This window comes from Larimichthys crocea, unplaced genomic scaffold, assembly GCF_000972845.2.
Source record: "Larimichthys crocea isolate SSNF unplaced genomic scaffold, L_crocea_2.0 scaffold268, whole genome shotgun sequence".
Taxonomy (NCBI): Eukaryota; Metazoa; Chordata; class Actinopteri; family Sciaenidae; genus Larimichthys; species Larimichthys crocea.
This window is the reverse complement of record NW_020853535.1, coordinates 212,599-239,166: the sequence shown is the minus strand read 5'-3', so window position 1 is coordinate 239,166 and position 26,568 is coordinate 212,599. Positions and strand designations below refer to the sequence as shown.

The 26,568-nt window shown below is 41.8% G+C and overlaps 1 protein-coding gene and 1 long non-coding RNA gene across 3 annotated transcripts in view; one reads left to right on the top strand and one right to left on the bottom strand.

The window, feature by feature from the left end:
* nav3 (neuron navigator 3) overlaps positions 1-26,568 on the bottom strand; it is a 399,859-nt gene that overhangs the window by 218,683 nt on the left and 154,608 nt on the right. The window lies entirely within an intron of this gene.
* LOC113744879 (uncharacterized) lies at positions 7,993-19,968 on the top strand. Its single transcript, XR_003461879.1, has 3 exons — positions 7,993-8,042; positions 15,913-16,001; positions 19,717-19,968. It is a non-coding gene; the product is annotated as an uncharacterized LOC113744879 (long non-coding RNA).

The window sequence follows — 26,568 nt, the reverse complement described above, 5'->3', positions numbered from 1 at the left end:
AGCAATGTTAGCTAACATGTACGAATAGACTAAGAAAAGAGGTCAACATATGTCCCACAGAAACAGACTGTAAGAATCTCACCACCTACAATCATTGTGAGGTGTTGTCATTGATCTGAGAGGCCTAAGGAGAAGGATGAAGAGGATTAAGCAAAGGAAGGTGTATGACTGGAAAATGCTGATAGCCCTAAGTGATTCATGGCACATTTACCCGCTGATAAAACAGCAGCTGCTCTCTTTAACCAGCACATGGCTGTTGGGGACTTTCTTTCCTTATCTATCAGTGACTTGATAAGGAAATCATAGGGGCAACTCAAGGTCAAAGCATTGTTTCCTCTCTTCACCCTTTGCCAGCTCCCTTCACCTAAAACCTGTTTCTGTTTTCCTCTCTGTCCCGCTACGAGATGACTGTTTCAGTGGGGTTTAATCTTTAACCGCAAAATAGCTTTACCCTTTTGCCTGGTGGGTGGTTTTCATTTGTTTCCATCTGTTTTATGTGGCTTTCACTGAAATTACAAAGATCCCCCAGAAATCACATTCCTCTCTTTGAGCCAGCTAAAGTCCTGCACTCTCTATACTTTCACTTATTGATTCAGTTATCACAATGTTTTCTACCTCCCCTTTTCCCTTCACTTTTGTGAACATTTCCGAGGTGTGGACTTTGACTCTAACAGCTAATTAGTGATTGTTTACTGTCCTCGCTCCGTGGAGAGAAGTTAAACCTTTCGCTTTCTACCTGGCACTGTCTTCATCTCCTCAGCTCGTTCTATCTGTCACAGACTGCGGTTGTTTGAGAAAAGACACAACATTGCAACCCGACTCACTGGCTCTCAGCAATTTCTTAAGACTGGATGATTGGGGCACAACCCGCTCATCAATCACCAAGCCTCGGTCAGAGACATTCCTGCTGTAAATATTAGGTGATTCAATATTACTCTGCTCTCATTATCTGCTATTAGGCTGGGAAGGAACACACAAATTCTGACTCTGCGGACCCCAAATCCTGTCTGGGCCCTAGATGAGGAAGTAATCACTGCACTACATCGTCTGAACATTTTCAAGACAAGTGAGGGCAGCTAACCGCTGAAGCCGCACCAGAATGAAAAGGAACAAGTAATGGGCAAAGTCATTTGAGTTTGATAGTTGCTTTCAGCTGTTCTTATGCCTTTGTAGCATCTGAAAGCACTGGAATCATTACAGATGAATACAATCAATCAATGTTTCAAATATCTACAATATCTCATACATACATCATTTGTATAATTTACTTCGACTGCTTGTTTGGCTTCGGTTCCCTTTGCACTCAGCTTTCCAAACATCGGATCAAGAATCTTATGGTTATCATATACTTCTTTAAATACATAATAACTTTACACAAGATTTATCCTAACATGGGAAACTGAAACAAATCAAAGATGGAAACACACCAAAGGCGAATAAATACTCTTAATATCAAACACTCCAAAACACGACAAACATCTTTCAGTCCAGATGAGTGTAGTTGAATTCATAGCAGGAATTCAAATGTCAGCTGTTTATAGAATACAAATAGAGATAAACAAGCAGACTGCACAGCTGCACTTGGTGGTGTAGTAGGAATGACTTTCAGTCCACCTGGAGTTGAAAATGGCTTGATCTAGCCTGCAGCCAACACACACACCCAAGATGATATGTTTAGGGGTCATTCATCGGAGTGTAATGACGTTGCTGCCCACTGGTGCTTTCTGAATGGACCAATCCTCCCTCGTTAATATTCATGACTAATTCTGGCTGGTTGCCCCCATGTGTGTATGTGTGTGTATCTAGAGAGACGGCTAAATGCACTCCTACAGGACCTTTTGGTAAAACTGTGATTTTTCTAACTTGAAGTACACAACATTCAGCATTCAGTTCAGTGTTCAGGCAGGATCAGGCAGCAGGGGCTTGCACTGATATTGGAGGATAGCTGCAGGATCAGTGTTGCACGGCTGAGGGATTAATACTCCTACTGTGGTTTCACACAAACACAAACACACATGACCCATTACTCTGCAAAGTTTCTGTGCACTTCCTTTCCAACAATATATCGGCAGATTTATGAGTAGACCTTGAGAACATGTAGCTGATTGTATTTTTATTATGTTTGGACATAATGGGAGACTTGGTACAGGAAGGAGTGTATAGCACTTTCCATACAATAGCACTGTGAAGCAGTGAATCAGACTCACTGTAAGCAAAGAGAAACAGGAGATCCAAACAAAATAAACTCAATCTCATTTATGGCTTCTTGTAGGCATTCCTGGACAGTGATTTTGCACAGGTTGAATACACACACATGGGCAGACAGTCTCGTCTTTACACCGCAGCGCTCATTTTCATTGCATTCAAATCCAAGCGCAATAAGACGGATCATAAAAATACAAAAAACACGCAATCCAGGAAAAGACTCAAAGCTGTGTGAGACGGATAAAAGCAGCACTTAGCTTAGAGAACTGATTGGGAAAGCCTCAAGCAAGCAGACAAACTCAGAAGGAAAGCTTTCCCAAATAGCAATAATGTGGAAACAGCCAAAATCAACACACATCTCATCAGTTTCTAACCATCACCGTGAGCGCTCTGTTTCTCAGGTCGGACACCCTCTCGGGATTCTGTTTGCAGCTTACCTGCTTGGCGTGCTGATCTGCCTTGGAGGGCATGTTAGGGCTGGCAGCAGGGGTCGCGGGGGCGCTACGGCTGCCTCCGGCCAACGCCGTGCGCACAGATGTCAGCCACTTCATGATGGTGAGGCGGGGAGGTGATTTCACTCTGACGTGCCCCAGAAAAAGTGTCCAGACGGGGATACAAGAGTCAAACAGAGCCCGGAGGTGGACGGAGACCTACGTCCAGCGTGTACTCCAGGGTTTTTGTTCACTAGTGGGTATCTGTCTAAGATACATCACAGAGGCTAACGTGAGGGGTGTGACCGGTCTACTGCCACCTCACACAGACTGGACGAGTCTCACTGATCCCCCTAACACACACACATTTACACACATACATACAGTTAAACACTGACACAGATCCAACATGCAAGCATGCGCCTTCTTGCAGTACATACAAGCATACATACACACACTAATCCCACATACATGAACACACCACCCCCCACCCACACACTACCCTAGTGACACACAATCCTTCCCCCATCACTCTATCACCATCTGTCACTTTCTCCCTGCTCTCCAGCCACATTACTTTAGCCCTGACTTGCATCCGCACCCTCCCACTGTGTCCCATGGCCATCAGACACAGCAGAGATGGATGGCCGGTATTAGTCCATCATTAGTGCTTCGCTGTACATCCGTCTGTGGTGGAATGAGTGATGGACAGATGGAGGGAGTCGCCGATGCACACACAGAATTACTGCTGATCAGTGTAGGTGTACAACACAGTAAATTTATCATAAGAATGCATACATAGCATGGTGACCTCTGACCCCGGATGTCACCCTGAAGCCTCGGGCATAACTGAGCAACTAACGGACTAATTGAGCTGGATGGTGTTTTGTTACTGGGTAGCAGGAACTGCATACCACTGGCCATTTAATAGTATTTTAAGAGGGTTGCTTGTGGTTTCTGGCTACTACACAGTCTGACAAACATTAGTTAAATTCCAACATGCTTAAAAGCACCGTGTTTATAACTTTTATGTAATAATTCCATCTTTAAATGATTCAGATAACATGTTTTTAGTGGTTTATGTCATGTTGTGTCAGGATGCCGTATGAAGCTGTCTTTTTACTTTGAAAAAAGTTCACTTTGCTCCACTGACTGATACCAATAATAATAAATATATAGATATAATAAATCTTAAAAGGTATCCAGTAGAGTTTTCTTCTTTCATGCCTTTTTTAGTGTGTAACCTCAACCAACAGTCAGTAAGAGGAATAGTGTGAACTGGTGATTTTTCAACTCTGGAACCTGGCGAGCGGGCAACATAAGCAGGCTCCTCAGAAATAGAGCATGGCAGAGGCAAAGAGACCAAAGAGAATGATGGAGAGAGGTACGAACAGAAAAAGAGAGAGTAGATTAACAAAGCAGAGACCCACTCATCAAAACATTGTGCCATAACATCACTGTGGTCAAATCTTCCAAATAGTGCCTTTCACTTTCTAACTAAAATGTATTTTTCTACTGCAAACCAAATGTAAAAGGTCAACATCTATGAAGTAAAACTGGAAAATCTGCTTATTAACACAGACATGCGGCTGAGGATATGAATCAAGATGCTGATTTGTCCTGTTAGAACAGTAACACCAGAGGGGGTGTTTCTCATGATGCCGGGTATGGCTGCATGCAGTGATGTGGCTTCATCAAAGTAACCGCAATAATGGTCAAAAAAGTTTTATACAGCTCTTACAAATGCATGTGTACGGAATAAGTAGATCTCTTAGCAGGCAGCACATATGTACAAGAAAAGAAACAGGAGGAAACAAGAAAATAGCTCTCTGCTGTACATGAGAGTTTTTGTTAGGAGTAATGCGAATAATCAGAACAAATGGAATGCATGTCTGAGTTTAAGTCCATGTGAGCGTGCCTTCATAAAAACCGCACTCTGGTCCCACAAGACAGCGCTTCATGTTTTTGAAGTGACAATCCTACCGATCAGAATAGCAGCACATGGTAACAAATATCACTGTTGTACATTTTAAAAGAGGATAATCCGCTGCACAGCTTTACAATGGGCTGGCTGGTATTATTGCTAGTCCTCCAGACTAAAACAGAGAGGGAAAGTGAGTGGCTGTGTGTGACAGGCCCGGCCTCATGCCCTGGCTTGTAGGGACATTGCCATATGTGGAGGCCAGGCGTCTGTCTCTGCTGGTGTCTGTGTGATACTGGTGAAGATATGGCCAAAGCTTCCGACTTAATTCATCTCTTAATCCCCGGTCTCAGCGTGGCGTCTCAGTGTGGCGTCGCATATGGCGCGGTGTGGCTGGGGTGTGATGAAAACGCAGCAATTGATCGCACCTTCAGTGTCGAGATAAAAGCGAGGTTTGTAAGCGAGGAAGGAGAATGAATACCTCAAAGTGGATAGAGAGATCTGAAGTGACACGCATAGCCTACTTTTGATGACTGATGAATCATGACTGAGTGCGTGTGTATACATCTTTGTGTGTATATATAAGAGAGTGTGTGTGCATGTGTCTATCTCCAAACAAGGAACTCTGCCTTTAGGGAGACATCAACTCTGTCTAATCTCAGACTGTGAGACATTTCCAGTAACAAACACTGAATCATGCAAAACATGTCACTAAGCCAGCGTTGAGCCTCGGTTGCAGTGTACTCTGCTTTCATGCCTGATTCATAATCAAACTTCCCTGTTGCTGTAATGAGTTCAATATTACACTGGGAAGGATACAATTAAAAGCTCAGATGAAGCAAAACCCAACAATGGCTCTGACATGAGTACAGCCGGAGGCAGAGAGAAATACGACAAGTGGAGCGCCTGTTTCAGTGGGCGGCTGAATGGGAAATAAAAGTGGTGTCAGTTGTGGTTTGTGAATGAAGATATTATACTAATAATCGGAGACTAAAAAGTGCACATGGTGCACTTTGTTAAGATTAAATCACAGGTTTTTTTTACATCAAAGGAATTCTAACAAATAACACAATGTGATGAATCCGATTATCCGATTTGCATAACAATGATAGGCTTATAAAAGAATTAGAGATACCAGGTTAATTGCTGTATTACTCATACAGGGCTGTGTCAGTGTTTCAAACTTATAATATCTGTAGCTATCAAACTGTATGGACAATATTCTGATGAACTGTAAGTCATCGTTTATTAGATAGAGACAACTGAAGTGTGACAGGAAAGTGAGTGCAGGAATGACATGAAGCAACAGGCCACAGGTCGGACATGAGCCCTGGGCCGCTGCAGAACGGACCGAGCCTTTGTACACAGAGCGCACACTCTACCTACTAAGCTAACCAGCGCCCTAATATGAGGAAATATCGTCTAAGTCATTTACAATTCTGTTCTTTTCAAGATAATATTGTTATTGTGACATATAGGAATGAAACTGTCCTTTCGTAAACGATGTTCCTGTATCTTTTCACAGCAGGGTTAAGATGACCTATGTACGACTAAAATCAGGGCCAAATAAGTTCAATATCCGCTCCTGAATCTAAGAGCTGTAATGCATTCATATTTTATCAACTCAGACACATGAAAGTCTGACTAACTGGACGGTTTTGACAGAGATTTTAGTGAGTAAATCAAACTCAAACTGTAGTTGGGGTCTGAAAATATAGGATTCAGAAAAGGGAAGGAGAAATTATGTTCTTGACTGAGTCACCAGGCTGAACGGCTCTGCAGGATTGCTGGAATTCAAAACTTAAATCAAAGTGGTACTTGGACTTATCTTAAGAGGTGATTGTATACGCTTTCCAAATCAAAGGAGGTTTAGCGCTTAAAAAAGCACAGCCTGCAGCTAAATTCTGTTTGCGACAGACTGAAAGCCGCATTTCATCTTTTACAAAAACACTTTATCAGCCACCACAAGGCCGGACTACAGAACAGAGAACCACAACTTTGTTCCAAACTTATAAACATCAAGCTTCAATGTAAACCACACTGCCTGCCACAACAGGGGGTGAGGAGGATGAGGAAAGGGCCAAATGATACAGAGGTTAAGAAAGGCACAAACACTCTCATAAGCAACAAATGAGGTTTTTAAATTGATATTTTATCTTTTTTTTAATAACGGCCTTTCATGCCAAGCCAGCAAAGAAAATGTAACTGACATAGAGAAAGAGAGAGATGCAGAGAAAGAGGAGGGAGAGCGAGAGAGGGCGGAGTTTTGACCGTTTGAACGGCAAGCCTTGGAACTCCTCCACATTCCTTCCTGCTCCCACATCCCTCCCACGTTTTCAGCGCTCGCTCTGTGCTGAAATGCCCCGGTGGAGACAGTCGCTTTCATCCAGCTCCAAGTAGCCCGGGAGAATCAAGAGGGCTGTAAATGTCTCGGCGTGAGAGAGGCATTAAAACTAATTCTATGCGGACAGAAAAGGGCTTTTCCAAAGCAGGCGGGAGAGCGCTCCGGAGCTCCACCCCCGGACACAGCATCGCTGAATAAAAAGATGGTTGCATCTTGTTTTGCCTTTGAACCACGTCTCTTGATACAGTTGTGGTTCACAACCCTGTTAGCTAATCCAAAACTCTGCTTATGGAACAGAAGTGAATTGAATGATTAGGGAATCTTGCATGATTTTGTAGAATTTCAAATGAAATGACACAGCAGATCTGGACAAGTTTCACAACTTGTAATGACAAAATGTCCCGTCTCTCTTCCTTGCACAAATACTTCTCTAAAGAAGATCAAGACTTGGCGCTAAGCTCCTCTCAGATGACGTGTAAAGTGGCCGAGGCAGAAAAATGTATCCTCCATGCAGACTGTTAGCCATTAGTACCTGTCAGCCACAGTGCTACACTAAGGAGCTAAGAAGAAGCAACAAGAACAAAGTCAGGAAATCCCAGAGGGTGCTGGGATATAGAGCTGTTAGGTTGCCTCAATGCCCAGTTTCCCCTCTTGGGAGGTCTCTGTGCTTGTTGTTTCCTTTGCTGGGGCTACTTTCACTCCTACTGTAATCTAATACGATTGGTGTGATACGCAGGGGCGTGTCATGACACACCCACTTTTGAATGACCGTAGATCCGTCCCACCCACTTTTATGTAGCTTAACGTTTTGTTTTTTTTTGTTTTTTTTTTAAAACTTTGTCTTCTTCAAATCTTCTGATTCAAGCATCACGAGGAAACCAAAATATGAATTAACATAATATTTGGTTTACTGAGGTGTGTGCTGATGTGCATGCGTTGTGTGTAACAACGCGTACGCATCAAGCAAGTGACTCGTTTGGACTGTGCAGCAAAGAGTGTGGAGTCGTCGTCGACTTTGGTTGCCACGGTTACCAACTGATCACTTGGACAGCTAGCTGCACGTTCAGCACGGCATGGCATGATGAGAAGGACAACAAAAAAGCAAAAGACTATTGCGTCATTTTTTCAAAAAGTCACTTCTGTAAGTAAATTGTACTTTTTAAATATATACTTCATCACACCACATTGCATTTCTGAGAGTCTCGAAGCAATGTCCTCTCGTGAAAGTAAAATCGTACGAGGCAAGAGACAAACTTTCGCCTTCTGTCTCCGCGTAGCCTGTAGCCTACATGTAAATACCTCGTTGGACATTAATAACGTAATGCCGTTTTAATGTTAATCTGACTTTCCTCGCCACGCACGAGCATAGGCCTACTGTTTAACAAGGACTGACTAAACGCACGTAGCCCACCCAGTTTCTCAGCATTTTTTAAAACGAGTTTAGCATTTTTGTGAGGGGGTTTCTGTGTGTGATGACAGTTAATAAGTTGTAATGATTTTCATGAGCTTCGTCCCCCCCAGTTTCTCAAACCTATCTGCGCGCCTGGTGATACGCAATTCAAATTTATTCCATGGTATTATACATTTTGATGCAAACAGAGGACTAACTTTTGTCTTGTGTCTGTTTTTAGGAACATTCATCACCTGCGTAGCATAGTTTGCATTGCCAGAGTAAACAGCACCTCGCTGTAACAGATCTCATTTCCCAGGTCCTTTTATGGGCAATAAATCAACCATGTCACCTGAAGTAAAATGCAACCGGTCACATCCTCCGCGTGTTCCAACAAACACTGCTACTGTAGGCCTATATTTATGGGAAATGGAATGATAAACTACCCTCGGCTCACCGAGCGCTGTGACTGTTTTGAAAGTAAGGCAGCACAGGTGGGGCTGATTGTAGGATGACAAACAGCACGGACAGGACAGGCCACTGTTTTACCGCACATGAATATTGATATGGTGAAGTAGAGGGCTCTGATAGAAAAAAATAAGTGATGGGACGACTTCATTTGGAGCGAGACAACTGGTGTTGCTGCAGTGCAGTGCAGCTTGGCTGGAGTTCTGGATGGATTCTCTTATCCTCTGCCAAAGGATCCAGGGGCCAGCGGGGACTTGAGACGTTGTTTGAGGGGCTTTTTTCTCCCCAGCAACAGCTTTTTTGGACTGATGCAGATGTAAACAATTACAGAGCAAAACACTCATGACGGGGAGGAAACAGAGGGGGATTAGCTGAGTTTCATCTCCAGAGTTTTTGCATTAATTGACACACGCAAAAGCAGAGATGTTTTGTTTTTTGTTTTGTTTTTTTTTAAATAAGAGGGAAAGGACCCCCTTTACATCCACTCTTTAATCATTCATTGTAGACCACAGATTCTGACTTGGTCAGAACAGTGCTGCCACTGCTATGAGACCCCCCAATGAAAACAGTCAGACTCAGCGGTTTCTCTCACGTGGGGGATTGTGTCAATCAAAGGGGAAATGAACTGAGGATTTAAGTTGAGAATGTCAGACAGAAAATTTTGCATTTGTGGAAAAACACAGCGGTTCCAGGACAGGTCTGATGATTTCACAACTTGATCCAACAGTAAATCCCCCCTCCGTCTTTTTAACTTGATGAGAGGGAGTGAAAAAAAAGTGCTGCACTGAAGGGAAAGAGAGGGGAAATAAGAAAAGTGAAAGGGAAGCATGTAAAAGGTAAGAAAGGAAAGAAAACAAACATAACAAAATGATATGAATGATACAGGAGCACCTCAAAATATCCATAAATCGGGATATCAAATTCAGACAAGACTAATCTAATATATGATGATCAGAGCAAACCTGCAGGTTAGATAAACAGCCTTGTCGTCGGAAGGTTTCCAGTTAAACCAGCAAAACACTGTGGTTGTATGGTGCAGCTCAGTGTAGCTGTGAAATAGAAGAAGTGCCTTCCCTGATTTACACATACTTGGTCAACATTCCCTGAACACACAGAAATTAGAAAAATACAAAAAAACGATTTCTTTCATCTCCTTAAGTGGTTGCTGAGCACAACACAGTCCCAGAATAGATTTAGGGTAACGACTCCCCACGCTGCCTGAATAATTTATCCAGACTTTTCCCTAGAATAAGGCTGGGGAAGTTTCTGCCAAAAATAAAATCTCTAGTAAACACGAGCTCTTTCATATGTGTGTGTTTAAAAAAAGAGAATAAGTGGGCATTACAGGGTAGAAATGCTCCCTGGCATTTTGGCAACCAGATGTCTGGTTTATGACACGATAGGGAAAGGGAGGCGAGGAAAGAGGTCACAAGGTACATCACTGGCATTCCAAGTGTGCCTCTGAAATGTCTGACATTGTACGTTTTGTACTTTGGGTGTATGTTGGCAGGTGTTTTAAAAGCCTACAAGGGTTAAAGGAAGCATGCCAGAATTATTTGCATTCACACACAAAGGAGTAGGAGTGTGTACCGACCTACAAAACCACAGTTGGTGCTGTAGGCAACCCGTGACTGGCAACAAAAAGAGATATGTCAAAACAGAAGACGAACAGTGCTGCATTGTTTCATTGCCAAGAAGAAATAGTGCCATTTGTCTTTCTAAAACCTGTCGAGCTTTGACAGCAAATCTTGTTTGATTGTGAAGGTAACATCTCGTCGAACAGGTCTGCCCTCGCGCTGCATTGCGGACATGACAGAAAAAAATGCATTGCGAAATCCAGGTGGAACGCGATGAACATGAAACTGCTTCCTCTGTGATCGAAATGTGATAAGTGTGAGAAACTGGAATCAGGTTTCAGATACAAAAGTTTGAGTTCACGTCTATTATTGGGAAGCATTTGCCCAACTGGAGCACTTAAGTGGACCAGTATTAAAGTAGTATTAAAGGTGCCCCTGTTGTTTACCTCTGACATAAGAGGAGTGTGGAAAAAAAACATTCCTGCCGAGGTTTAAGAACCTAAAATCATGGAGGAAATGTGTAAGCAAATTGCTTTTGGTTTGCCTCAGAAATGTTTTCTTTCCTCTCCATTGTCTCCTTCAGGAACATAGTTCTATTCTCCTATTGTCAACCATAAACTAATTTCAAAGTATCATCATAGTCAATATTTTTATATCACTTCTCATCTATGGTTTAGTACTTTATATATAAAATAATTCTGGTCAAATACAGTGTCTCGAGGTGGACTGGTTTGTGGAGGCACCTCATGCTTGACTGGTTTTTCCATATAGTATAGTGCAGGGATTAGACAACCTATCCCTCCACCGTGCATTACAACCTAATTGATCAGTAGCCTGACAATTCAATTATTATTTAGCTTGTCTTTTCATCCACCTGTTTGTTCCAGAAACCTGTGTCCTTGTCTGATTGGTTGTTGTTTGGTGGAAAGGTGTACCATGTTTTTAAGTTGACACACATGCTCTTTACAGCAATGCCCTGTCAGAAAACAGGGAGAACAATTACTTTTAACATTTACTGTCTGTGAAAATAAAAATAATGGGTAACGAGGGAACAAAATGTTCAAATAATCACACATGAATACCAATCTTGTCACCCATCATATTTGATTGACACACATGACCCAGGGCTCTTTCCATTGTGCTGTGGGGGAGAGAAATTATGATTTTTGTTTAGATAATGACTAAATATGCAGCCTCAAGCAGTAGTAATAGTTGGCACCATGCAAGAAGCCAGCAAAAAAAAAAAAAAAAAAAAAAAAACACGACACAAACCGCTGTCAAAAACAAAATGCAACAATAACCAATGGGGACAATGGGAGGAAAACACAATCACCCTCTGAGAGGCCCACTGCCAGTTTCTAGGAGCATAATATCCATTCATTCATTTTCCATAACAGCATATCCCTATTAGCAGGTCTGTTATGCGTAAACTAATAATCCCCAATCTGAAGTTAGACATACCATCTTTTACTTCAACATGTGGTCACTTCTGGGCCCCAGAGAATCATTCAAGGTTAGGTGGATCAATCCCCAACTGAATGATGTAAGGGCTCAAACCCCCAAGTATCCCAACCATCCTGAATGATTTACCAGTAATCTTCGATCACATGGACCCTGTTCCGTAACATCATACCACAAAGGCACACAGGTCTCATACTGGCAGGCATAATGGTTTTTCCATGGCATGGACACAAACAGACACCAATATAACTTCATACACAAGCATGTGTGGTCCTGAGTTGACTTCCTTTGTGTGTTGCTGTTTTTCTTCGAGGTAAAGCAGGCGTCCGCTTGAGTTAATGAGTTTTTAAGTGGCTCTGGTGACTTTGTGGGACAAACAAGCGGCAAGGTCTCATCCCAGCACCCAAAACCTCAGACTGAGCTCCACACACGGCAGGAATTTGAACGAATGAGAGAGTGTCTGAGTCAGCGCATGCATGTTTCTCTGGATGTCACTCTTTGGTATGTGTGTGTATCCTTCTGCTTTGTGTGTGGGTGCACCAAGACTTAATCAGCCATTGTTCCTGGACCAACCATTGAGGTTTCCCACTGTTGATAACCAGAATAGCAGAAATATATTATTCTTATTCCAAACATAATTTCTCTGTTTCCCTTGCTGACATGAGGAACAAAATCCTCACCATTTACTTAATTAGAGGGGTGAGCATTCACTCACGCATTGTGTCTCTGAAACGTTCAGGCAGCTCTGAACGCCAAGCAGCTGCCAATTGGTAATGAAGAACAAAAGCGGCACATCTGCTGTGGCTTTGGCGAGAGAGCACCAAGGCGGCCTCAAAGCAAACTCCAACCTTTTATAAGAACCATAAAAAGACCGCACTCAGTGCTGGGATAGAAAACAAGAGAAAAAAATCATAATAATAATCTGGGTAAACAAAATCTGCTGGTTGTACAGAAACATGCACAAATGGAAAGTCAGTGCTTGGAGGCAACTAGAGGACAACTATCGACGGGGCTAATCCATGGGAACATAGAACTCATAATTCTTCCAACTGAGGAAACTGGATACCATCATTATATCTGCCGTATCTGCAGTTCTGGAAAGGAGGAAAACATGCAAACTAGACAAAAGTTTTGGCATCTGAAAGCTCCAACGTGTCAAACAGATATAGAGAGACGAGCAAGTCCAAAGAAGTAGAGGACAGGAGGTATTTTTTCTCGCAGATGTGGGTTTGGCCTATCAGAAGAGTTGGAAGGCCGTGACATGATGCTACCCATAGTGTAAGAGTGGAATTGATGGATTAATACTATTACAAAGACAGTTTCTTTATAAAACTGTTCAGTAGTTAGGTTATGTAGGGCGAGAAGTGATTGGAACAGACAGAGCTACAGTTTGGATCTACAGTTTGAAGCCTGAAGCAATTAGGGTCGAAAAAGTTAGAACACAGCAAGAGTCAGACAGTCGGCCACGTATTGAAATTAATCCCAGTCTGCTTCAACTTGACAGACTTGACAAGGATGAACAACTTGTCAAAACCACTGTGCTAAAGTTACTCAAACCTGCCCAAATGTGGGAAGTAGAGCAAACATCTGTTGTTTTGTGACACCGCTTGGCGGTTTGTCTTATTTGTACTGAGATAGTATCAAATGTTAGACTGAGGTCAAACTAAGAATATTGGTATCACAGCAAAATTGCTGTGGAAGCTTTGCAGCTGTGGGCTGGAGCCATCAGGCCAACACGATAGTTTAGGGCTGCTGATCTGAATGCCATTAAAGCACCATTTGCAGGGTCACGTCTGTGAAACAGGCGAGCACCATCCATCACATCCCAGATGAAGACGTTCACAGGAAACACGTGGTCAATCCACATTTTTCACTGTCAGCAGTCATCTGCTTACACAATACGTACTGGCCTCCTTCAATACTCTTCTACTACGTCTAAGATGTGGTGATAAAGCTGATACCTGCTCTTTTGATACCATCTACTAGGTGGTCAATGGTCAAGGTCAGCCTTAGAGGACCACCCATGGAGGTGGGTGGCATTTAGCAGGAAAGTTGGGGAACTGTTTGACATTTAAGAAGAGGCATAGTTGAATTTAGTTCACAGCTTGTTGGTTAGACAGCCTTCTCTTAACCTGAAGGCTGTAAGTTTGATCCCCAACTGAACCATAAAGCACTGCAATTGTTGAAGTGGAATCGTAACAGTATATCCAAGTTATCCAAAAATGACATCAATATGCATGTTCTTTGCCGTTATAAGTATGATGATATTGTGATGTGTCAGCAGTACAAAGGAACACACTCATACTAATTCTAATCGTAATTATAACCATCGTAATAATCCTCACTGGTATTGTTGTGGTGGCTTTTCTTCAACAGTAAACTTTAACAGTTTCAACAATAGTAGTATTTTCTTCTAAGTAGTGTGCGTACATGAGAACAAAAACAGTATAAAGCATGACTAATTGGGCTTCGTGGGAATTATCAACACAGTTGGAACTAATCTGTGACCAGACTGTTTGGTTGAGAATAACTAGTGTATAAAATACATTAGCACAAGGCATAACAAGTAAGTTCTGGCAATTATGTGCAACCAAAGAATTTGCTCCATCATATAAAAGTTAGGCCTTAATTTGCCGAACAATCGTGTTTGGCAGTTGAAAGCAGCATACAGCCTCACTGGGAAAACTACCACCACCCAAACAGCTCTTCTTGTTAAGACAGGGCACGATGTGAAAGGTTTTGGTTTGGCAGTGCAGCAGGCGAGGCTGAGAGCTGGAGAGCAGAGCTGAAACCCGGCAAGCCGCTGCCTCTATCCTCATGCTGCATTAGGGGAACAACGGGTCTGCAGCAGCAAATCCTATCCCCAAGTGGGAGCAGCTCTCCATCCCTCATCCCTGCTTAAAATGGGATACCACAGTCTGTTCCCTCCCAGAATGACATGCTAATGGTGCACAAGGCTGAGCTGCTGTTATCTGGTGTCACTAACACTGGGTTATGCTTCTGCAGGCTATACAGTATGCTAGGTTAGTCTCCTCACAGGGAAACAGCAGTGGGTGGGGAAGAGTTACTTTCCACACCAATCCATGATAATGCTCAAGAAATTATTTCTTCCTCAAGGCACACCAAATGTCCAGTGAGCATTAGTAAAATGTTTACCCACTGTGACAGCATTGCATGAAGGAGGCTGTGGCATAATAACAACAGAGTGAATGTGTTGACTTTCAATCGTGCAAACCAAATTTAATACCAAACCAAAATCCAAATATGCTTGATATTGTTAGTTAAGTGCACTTTCTCACTGAAATAATGTTACATTTCCAGTAATGGATGCTTTGAGACTTTGAGACTCATGAGACTCATAACACATCTTTAGAAAGTCCTAAGCCATTGTTTGGTTGGCTGTGAGTTTGGGAATGGCTGCCTCTAGAACAAATTAGTTCTTTGTACTATAATTTTATTGGTCTTACTTGTAACAACAACCCACTGTGTCTAACCACTTCTGGGCTTAATGCTTTAAGGCTGATGATTGTGAAGAAACTGACTCCAAATAAATGGCTAAACTTAACCAAGCATTTGGTTGCATAAATGCAACCCTTATATTAAACCACTTTGTTTGACTTATGACTGTCGTGTTTTGAAAAGAATTAGATGAATATCTGACAGCTTGAAAGTAAGCTGGGTCAGGATTGGGCATGCTAAATTAAATCTGGTGATACCAGTCGATCAGAAATCTCTGGGCCTAGTTCTTAGTTATGACAATAGCATCACTGTCAGCAGTCCATGACTCAGAGATGCACTGTACACCTCTGTATGAATATTATCTGTATTTCCTGCAGGGTTAAATTTCATTGCCAAGAGATTTTCCTTGAACACCAAGAAACCATGATCCTCAGTGCTCTCAAAAACTCTACACAAAAGCAGAGTTTTTGAAAAACAAACCCTGCTTACAATCCTTCTCCCCCTCTGTCTGTTTTCTAATAACTCCAGTAAACAAGTTAAATAATTCAATACCTACAGCCGGTACCTGCTGAGTCCCGAGACAAATATTCATCTTGCTGGGCTGCACAGGAGGAAAAATAATAACAAGCACATTATTGATGCTCTAATATTTGCAGAAACACCTGTGACGCGAGAGCAGGCTGGACAGAAGACCTTCTGAAATGAAAGGGTCAAACTCGAGTTTTCATGACTGCACTGGAAGTAGGTGAGTTTTTTCTGTGTGAAGAGCTGCTTGTTCTTCGACCTTTTCTTCCTCTCTTTCATCAGCTAAGTGTGAAATATGGCTCCTGTGTGAAAGTCAGAAATGTTTGCAAATGTGATTATTGGAAACATATACACCTATTTGGGAAACAAATGCTGATCAAATGGGCTATTGTAATGACATTTACATGTAGTTACTGGTATTCTGTGTTGAATCATCTGTTTTTTGTTTGCTTACATTTTGGAAAATTGGCACCAAAAAAGGCAACAATATGTAACTTTTGAAACTCTGGTGCTGGAATGGGCACCAGAACTGGAGCCAGGTTAGAGGGCAAACGTAGAGAGCTTCATGAAATAATGGTCTTAGCAAAGTTGATGACTTGCTAGTTTTTAATCATAAGTAATGTAATCATATTGTACATTATTCATATTTATAGTGGTACTTCACTGGACTGAAAATAGGGACACAAAAAATACCAAATCTAACATAATGTTGCTCTAAAAATATGAATGAGCTATTTGCAGTTCCTGTTTAACGTGTACCCAGACAACTATCATGGATTGGAAAGACAATTTGAAAACATGATCATCATCTGAAGTGTACTTTTTTAAGATTTATGAATGTTTAATCAAAAATAACAATATCCTGCTAAGTGTAAGCCACACTGGATCTAAAAATGTGTACCACATCTGTTTGAGTTATGAGTTAAGTGTTACTTTTGACTCAAATTCACCTGACGCAGTATCTTTGCCTCACGTCTCTCCCTCCAGGCCTCCCCTTCAGCTTTCCCATGGATTTCAGTGGAGGCTTTTGGTTTTTCTCTTTTGGGTTTGTCCTGTGGAATGTCCATGTCTATTACAGACCATATCCTATAATTTTCCAATGGTTAAAATGTTGTCCGGGACGATGAGTTAAATTACTGAGGAGCAGTGAATATTTAATTCTCTAACCCCCATGTCATGTTAATCCCATCTGAATGGGGCTTTACTCATTTTACTTCTAGTCATTATTCAAGTTTTTTTCTCTCCCTGTGTTTATTCTTGTCCTGTTTGTATCACTCACTTACAGTTGCTTGTTGCTTTCATGGTGATGATTAAATGGGAGGATTGGAGGGGAGGGAGAGAGGATTGTGACCCTGAGGTGCCTTGAAAATAGGCCATCTGGGATTCTTTTATGCCAAAAATCACACAAGCACACACTCATTTCCTCAAAATACTTAACCCACACACCCAACACTACCTAACACAAACAGAGACAGAAAAGCCATTGGGGAGCATAAATGTTTACAGTTCATCTTTGGCCACTAGCGGTTTGACACACGTCTAAGAGCCTCTGATGAAGAACCATTTACATCAGCCCGCTTCCCCTCTGGCATCCCTTCGCTTCGATTCTTCCATCAGCGCTTCTTAGAGGAGAGGCCTTCCAGTTGTTATCTGTGGTTTGTTACTTGCTCATTTTCAGGCCGTATGTCACAGGACTGCTTTGCTAATCTGCTGTTTGGACCCGGCTGGCTTTGGTTGTAATGAAGGCCAGTGAAAACGTCAACGAAACACTGAGCAGAGTTCCATCCTGTTGTGGCTGGTTGTGCAACAGCAGAGGAAAAGGCTGACCAGAGAAAAAGATGCAAAAGTTATTTCTGCTTGAGTTTTCTTCTGAATTCAGGAAAGATGCTTTTTCATTAGACCCTTTGGCATTTCCAAGGGAGCATAGAAAAAGCCCATAATTGAAGTGCTATAAATTTTTACAAGTGTGGGAATTATGTTCAAACACTTGCTACTTTGTTTTTGAGGTAAACTGTGTGAGTGCCCTATTTTAAAAACAACGTGTCAGTACCTGCAGTCCTCTCAGGGAACCATAGTTACATGACAACATTGTTCCAGAGTAATTATGTTAAATAGTATATTTGTACTAACAAGCAAAAAGAGCTTTCTCCACCTCATCGTTAAATCAATCACAGCACCAAAGCTCTATTTGGCAGTAAAGCCAAACAGTGTGATTAGAAAAAATTAAAGACATTTAAGAGGTTATTAAGAGAGTGGGCGTTGGGATTAGTGAGGAAAGAATGAAGCATATTCTTTCATTATATTTTCCCATTAGTCTCGTCACCTCTTGTATTTTTTCTCCTCCTCCAAATCAAATGCATGTGTTCAAGCGAAACTAATCTTTTTAGCTGTCAGTGGAATCGCTTACAAAGTGATTTACATCCCCTGAAGATATAGTTAAAACAGAGGAAAATACATTAAATCCAGCCTGGAAATGCCATTGCATTAAGGACTTATGGAATCTTATTCAAAAAAAGCTGGGACGCTGTGTAAGACATAAATGAAAACAGAAAGCAGTGATTTGCAAATCCTTTTTGACCTCCATTCAATTGAACGCAGTACAAAGACGAAACATTTAATGTCCAAACTGATTTACTTTACTGTTTTTGGGGAAAGGTAGATTAAATAGAATTAGATATATTCTATTTTTATTTACATTTTACACAGCATCCCAACCTTTTTTTTATTTAGGTTGTAGAGAACAACGAGTGGTTATTGTGCATTCATCTTTGCACATTTTCAAGTAGCGAGTTCCATTCTAAAAGTAATAAGAAGTAGTAGTATGTGCTTTTTCACAGCAGACATGTTTATAAGTGATAGGGTTTACTAATAATAACAGTGGCAGCATGAGCAATACCAAGAGCCTGAAATTAAAGCAGCTGAATGGAATTCAGCCGTCCTTAATGTTATTATTTATACTTGTGCCTTTCCTACTGTGACATGTCAAAATGTCTTCCCTGAAAAAGCCCATTGCTCTGAGTCTGGGTCGCTCTTTTAGGTCAGAAAGACACACAAGTTAAGAGTGACCCAGATAAACAGAAATAGATTCAGATAGAGACACACAGGTAGAGAAGTTCTAGATGGTCTTACTTCGAAGAAGACAGAGACGTATGGGCACATGTAGTGTGAAAGAGGTATGTTTGTGCTTTAGCTACATTATTAAATCACAGTAAAAGGCTGCAAATGAATTGAACAAACAAAAACTGAAGCTGCTCTGATCAATAATTTTATGACAAATGACAAAGTCACACAGAAATATTAGCAAGTCTGCAGTTCCTCTAAGTTCACGGAGCACTGTAGCGTCTTTTAGCTCATTGTTTTGGTTTTGCTTGAACAACCTCAATTCCAACTATACCAGGAAGTTGTTTTCAATAAAAAGCTCTGCTGTGAAATTTAAAAAAAAAATGAAATGGCCCAAGCTAGAGCCAGTGTTTAGTTTGCCCGTTTGGGCCACTGTAGAAGCATGGTGGTGCAACATGGCGGACTCCACATAAGGGGACCTGCTCTCTGTAGATATATAAGGCTCATTCAAAGAACAACAAAAACTTATTTTGAGGTGACTGTACACCAATGAAAACAACAACTTATGAAGATTCGATTTCTGGCAACAGATCACACTGGACCTTTAAGTTAATTTCTTTTAATGCATCACAGATCTATAGGGTTGAGCTTGCTGTCAACAGTTCACTGCACTCGTGTTCATGCTGCCTCGATTCATATGTCTACAATCACACTCATGTCCAATTAGAGCTGCCAGCGTGTCTCCTGCCAAGTAAAGGAGAGGACAGTTGCAGGACAGATGCTTTGTGCTGTGGTACACTTAAAGTGTCATCTGTGGTCAGCCTGTTAACACTAAAGACGCTCACTGTTGTCTCTTCCTCTGACATTCTCTGCAGTGCCATCATTAGGCAGCGACATTACTCGAACACAGGAGGAGTCTGTGATTCTGCTGTTTGCTCGTGAGCTGGCAGACTAACAGGATCAGGGAGGTGAGGGAGAACTGAGGGCTGTCTGAACAGGCTGTTTGATGAAGAAGAGCAAAGCAAACAAACTGCTGCAGGTGGATGAACACTAATTCAAAACACATGCTTCAGAGCTTTGACACCACACTTCAAAGCAGGTCTGCATGAGTACGAGGATGACTTTCTTGGCTAATGATCTGATTGTAATTATTAAAAACTTATCTTCAGTTTCTTTTGGTTATCCAAACTTCATTATTGAGCTCACTTTTTCATCCTTTTGTATTCATTTTCTGATCACAAGGCCTGTCTGCTGCAAGGTTTGATGTTCGTACATTGACGGCAAAGGTTTTGAGAGTGCACAAACTGAATTCTGAGCGCAGTCGAGACTCTAGAGAGAACACAGACGTGGATTCATAAGAGCAGAATCAGATTTGAGCGTGCAGTCTTGATCATCTCATTTCTGTCTGTTCTCTCAAATTCACCCAGCTTCCGAGCACTTGACTTCGCCCAACAGGACACGCCCACAGCCAGACAACAGGGTCACGTCTATTTAGGACATCATGTGATCTACATATTTTATGTCTTGATGTCTTATCATTTAGCCTACGATTTCAGTCCAGCCAAACTCTGGCGATCCAACTTATTCTTTTACTGTTGTCTAGGTTATTCAAACCGATATATCGAATAGTAGTAGTAGTAAAACTAACACGGCCATAGCTAGTAAATACTTCCAAATTGATGGCTGACAAACTAGATCATTTGCAAATTAAGTGTGATTTTAGAGTCAACACGTTTTGTTTTGAAGATAATACAGACCGCGCTTTTGCTCTTTATCCCTATCTAGTGAGTAAAAAATCTTTTATTTTGAAAGTAGAAGTAAGAGTCGACCAGATGACCTTTGACTTTCAGGTCAAACTGAACAGGTGATGCTCTCAGTATGAGTTATGTGCTCAGAGAATTCAGACCGCCGAACATGAACATGAGCAGCTTTGATCATTACGAGCGTGGGAATCCCTTCTGCTGGCTCGACTGTAGTTGCACAACTCCTCTTGCATGCTCAAATCATCTGTTATGCTCGCAATTCTGTCCTCCCTCACGCAAAACTCTGCTCTTACAAATCTGTGCTTGTGTGCCCTCAAATATTCGCCTGTCACTGTGCTGTACTTCCATATTGTGTTGGCACATCTTCACTTGCGCAAAGCCTCCGTCTAAAAAAAAGAAAGAAATCTGAGTAACAAACTATTGGTTTAGGGGCCGCAAACACCACAGCAAACACACACTAACAGGTATCTTACAAAATAAATATGAGTGTGACATTTTCTGTACTTGAGCAGATGATAAACACACATGCATACAGAAAATGTAAAACAGATTTACCAGCAGAGACGGTAAATACTCTCTCTCTCTCTGTCTCTCTCTCTCTCACACACACACATACACACACACACACACACACACCAGGCTGTTTTGCATGCAGGCCTCAACCAGTTGTTTGCACTGAGCCTGCTGTAAGTGAGCCAGCAGAGCCAGACTGCCACACGCTTCCAGGGTAATAATGGCAGCCAGCCCGAGGTGGGGAAGGGGGGCGTAAAGAGGGAGAGATTTGATGCCCCCCGCTGCCTGTAGCTGCCCTGAGGTCTCCAGCATTATGTAATAAGTTGGCAACAAGGTGCAAATGTCTATTTATTGATCGCCAAGGCCCTTTGAGAGGGTCCCATCAGGGCCTGAGAATCACCTAGTGACTGGTCACAGAGATGAAAGAGCGGCGTTTGGTCCTGCAGTCCTGGCTTTAATGAAAAGAAGAAAGCCAGCAGCATTATCACACTGACTCTTAACAACGCTGAAGAAAATAGCTAGGTTTACTCATTGGCAGGATTTATAGGCAGTGAGGGATAAGGAACAGTGAACATGGGGCACAAGTTTGCTTGGGGCAGAAGAAAGTGAGAGACACAGGCAGAGCTCGGTGTCTTTCGTCACATATCGTACAGTTGGGTTTCAGTACTCGTCTGAAACAGCTGCTTGCTGTGGCTGAGAAGATGCTATCAGAGCAGTGAACCAAAACAGCAAAGTTGCGGGCTATAAAACCAAAACACTGATATGAAATATGCTAAAAGGCACTGATCAAAAACCAAAGGCAACTACAGAGGGGGTGATAATTCTGAGTGTTTAGTGACCCCTTCAACTTCACACCGAAATGGTGAAATATGCAGAACTAACTTTGAATGACTCTTTTATATCTTCAGATAACATGGGGACTCTTCTACGGAGTCTGCCATATTCTACAGTAGCCTAGAACAGACAAACTAAACACTGGCTCCAAATAGGGTCTTTCATGTTCCACAGGCCACCATAGTGTCTCCTTCATGCTCAAAGAAGAAAGTGATATGAGGGTGTTGCAATCAGCAACTACACCACTAGATCCCTCTGAATCGCACACACTGCTCTTTTGGATAAATACATGAAGGAGGCTGCTGATCAGTGACAGCACAGCGGCTGTGATGGGAGATATTTTTAGTTAGTATTCCCTTGATTTTATTACATTTCATTAAGGAACTTCAGGAGTCAAAGTCTCTCTCACACACTGCAGCCACACACACTTGACCTGACCTACATACTGCACTGGCCACTCTTTGTTCATCATGGCCAGCAGCAAACTGTGAACCTCCAAATCAGCTCACAGTCTGGCTTGTCCTATTCATAAAAAAATATCACAGTTCTTTACATGAAACATGTGAACCTTGTAAATTACTGCGCCTGACACACACAACATTCTCGGTATGACGCATCTCTGGTCATGACTTGTTTGACAACACCTCCCACACCATGTGTGTGGCTGGGGAAGTTTGGAGATGAAACATTGGGCTGCCTCACTGGGATAGCTGCATAGGAGAGGCTGTCGCTGACTGGAAGATGCGCTGTGACCTAATTTAAATTCTGAATCGTGATTTTTCACTTTTTTTCTGCAGCCTCAAGGAAACGTTCGGTAACATGACTAATGACTAAATAACAAAGCTCGCAGAGCAAACCGTTAACACTGTCTGGGTGAGGAGCTTAATTTAAGACTGCATATTGATTAATGTGCACATTATTTTGGGGATTTATTGATTTGTGAAAAATGCCACAGATCACAATTTCAAGGTGATAAAGAAAATCACTTGTTTGAGCAAAACATTCCAAAATCCAATGTCACTCACTTACTATTTAATCAAACTAAACTAAAATCAGCATATGTCTGGAAGTTTTGCTTCCATTATCAAAATAGATATTTTTTATTGGATAAATCTAAAACGTGCTCACTGTCCATCTACTGGAACGTTAAAAAAATGGAACAAAACGTTCAGTGTACAATCTACTACTTTGCTCCTACTGTGTAGCAGTACAGTGTATTTGTATACTGTAGGATTAATGCAGAATAAACAAATGAATTCTATATCTTCCATCTCTTTGTTTTGCAGCTATTGATCATGTCACTTAAGGCCCCCAGTGTCACGGCCAACATTCATCAGTCAATGTGCAAATTGTTAAGTAAACATTCTGATCATCCACATTCACAAGCATCAGGCTTTTATCAGCCTCACGACATGATGAAACCAATGAAAGCAAAGAATGATCTGAAATGAACTGAACTACCTTCACTCGTATTCTCAAAGCTCTGCACCGACCCAACAGAATATTTACTGTCTCGTCGTTGGAATGTGTCTCTAGAAATGCAGCTGTGACTTTTGTCACATGTGCACCAAATGGAGGAGGCCTGCAACTCATTTAGATCTTGACCCACATTTTTATGCTTCAAAACACTTTGATTCATTTCCATGTGTATTTTGGAACCATTCTTGATATCAGATGAGGGATTTTGTTCCAAAACGCCACACTTGTGTGTAAACAATGAAACAGATTCTGTCAAAATTCCAAATGCACAGATGGATTTCATCATCGGGAATGTTACTATCACGGTATTCACTACCAGCTGTTATTGTTAGAGGACTTGTCACATTTATAGAGTTAGTTACTTGCAGAAATAAACTTTAGTTTTGATAAATGGGGAAATGTATCAAAAATGTAAACATTTAAATATAGGCTCTCCTGCTTATCGTGCTTGTCAAGACTGTGCCTGGGTCCTGCTGCATGTTTATTTGATGACAAACATTTAATTGCTAGAAAACAGAGTTATACTGCTTTTTAATCCTACTGCTACTGATAGCTTAGTGCACGCAGGTTAACTGAAACCACAGCGTCTGTCAAACAGCACTAATCCCACAGAGTAACTGTCCCCCACCCAGACTGACCACTGCCCCCTCTCTACAGCCCCCTCTTGTGGTTACATGATGTCTGAGGTCAGGTTGATAGTGTGTGCTGGTTGGAGATAAGCTTCCCTCCTGCGCGTATAAGCTAAATTATTAAAGTGATCCGTGAACTGCTGTATAGCACGGCCGTGTGGCTCACTGAGAGGGTTGTGACACGACTGCAGGGTTTAATCCCAATGGAGCTTACACACGCTCAGGCTACTGGAAGTCATTTGTCATATGTCATGTAATGTTTTTCTAGTGCTGCAGCCTTGGTGCGATCTACTGTAATTTGTGACATCTCAGCTGCCGGGAAACACAAAGTTTTTCATTATGTGCCAAGAATGAGCTTGATTTGATTCTTTTGCCTAGTATTTAAGAAACAACAATATGTAGCAGTGACATATTAATGGAAAGAAGGGAACAACTACCAGTGTCTGTACACATGAACACCATTATAGAAAAGATTACAGGGCTTAGGGAGCTCTGTTCAGGAGAAATAGTCTCTAGTCTGCTGGCCTGTTCCAGCTCAGCTTCCTCTTCCACAGCCAGAGAGCAAAGAAATAAGAAAAAAGCAGCCAGAAGTGCAGAGGGAGAATATTTGTTCGATGGAGAGGAACGGTCGGGGAAATTAACTTCAGGCAGGTGAAGGGGAAGCGTCAAAAAAAGAATTTATGTTTCATCCCAAAGCTTAAAGGCGAGATAGTAGAAGATATGTGGACTCAAAGTTCAACCATAAACTTTACGGGAGAGAAAGAAAATGTAATGGCTCAGACTCTTGGCTGTGAATTTGTACAAATGTAGCAGTGTTAGTCTCACTTTTCTTGGGTCAGGTTGGTGTGCTACTGCTGTACTTTGGCTTAATTTTAAGGCAAACCTGGGTGACTGATATGGCTACAACTAATCATGCACAAATCATTTTTCTTTTGTTGTTTTAAAATTAAATCTACGTGGTGAGAAATTAAAGGAACAAACCAAAAAAAGTGTCTTTTTCCACCACAAGCCTCCAAAACACTTCATTGCTCCTTGTCTCTCTTGAATTCTACTGAACAGCATTCTGCAGATGTCGCTCATAGACAGCCCTGTCTATAGTTGCTTAGTTTGGTTGAGATGTGAAGGACCACAGCATATGTTTCACATCATTTGCGTCACCAAACCACAACACAATCATGTTACACAGATATGATACCAATATTACATTATTGTCCTTATAAGACCTTTACAGAACTTTCATTCATCAAAAGTTCCAAGAAATACATTCTTCACAGTTCAAGGAAGACGCAATATGATACAGTAGGAAAAAGCATGGACAGGGACTTCTGAAATGGCTTTGCACACACATTATTTTCAATCATATCACATCCAAGATATCAACATGCTCATCAAACCTAAAGCCTGGACAGAAATTGGACTTTACTCTCCTCATATTCTCAACAGGCTAAATCCAGGATCATCTGGATAGTGCTTTAAAACCTATTATAAATCAAAATCAGATCTTGTATTTCGCCTGGCTTACATTGCCAATATCAGTAACAAGTCTGGATGAGGAGATAATCCTCCATTCTCCAGGGTCCCCGGCAGGCAGACAGTGTTAAGGACAAGGATTGCCGCTCTCTGAGTGGCATGTATGTGGTGAGAGGGGGGGAATCTCATAGGGAAAAGGTTTTGACCCATGTCGGGCATCCGGTGCATTTACGCTGTGTAAATAGTTGCTGAAGGTTTATCTACCAGCGACTTCATTCTGGCACACCTCACTGAATTAGCTTACAGTTCAAGGCTCATCCCATCCCACTGAGATAATAAACCCGAATTTCCGATTTAATTTCCAACCCATGTTTTTTCGTCCTGCTTCCAATCTCATTAACTAACTCAAAGTTCATGCAGTGAATGCAGATAAATGGTGATAAAAGAATGATGAATTTCATTCTGATCAAAAACAAACACGCTCCTGGGAAGACCAAGCTCATCATTTTTCACTTCATTCATTCCCACCAGATCAGATCGGTATCAATGCTCTCAAACCTCAGTGGGGTGGGGGTGGGGTGGGGGTGGCGTGTGCCTGCGGCGTGTGTTATCTCATCAGTACAAACAGGCTGAACACTGCACCGTGTCTAATTTCAACATGAGGCTGATAAAAATCAACACACTGGTGGCATTTCGGTGCTCCGCAATCTGACCGCACGGACTCATTCCAAACTGTACACACTTGAACCACAAGCAGCGGTTGTATATAACACACACACATCCACCTCACATGCCCTGAGGCAGCGGATTTTGACAAAGGGCACCTTGAAGGAAAATTTCAGTGATTGGCTGTCAAAAAAGAAAAACAAACAACTCGTAAAACACACCATCAATTTTCTTTGTTATTCACCTGAACTCTAATAAAAGTGTCATCACAACAGTAGCGTCTCCACGATAATGCTATGTTTGACTTGTCTGATACATGTGTTTAGCAACACGACAGATTGACCTTGCCTCCGATTCAAAAAAGGTGGTAATT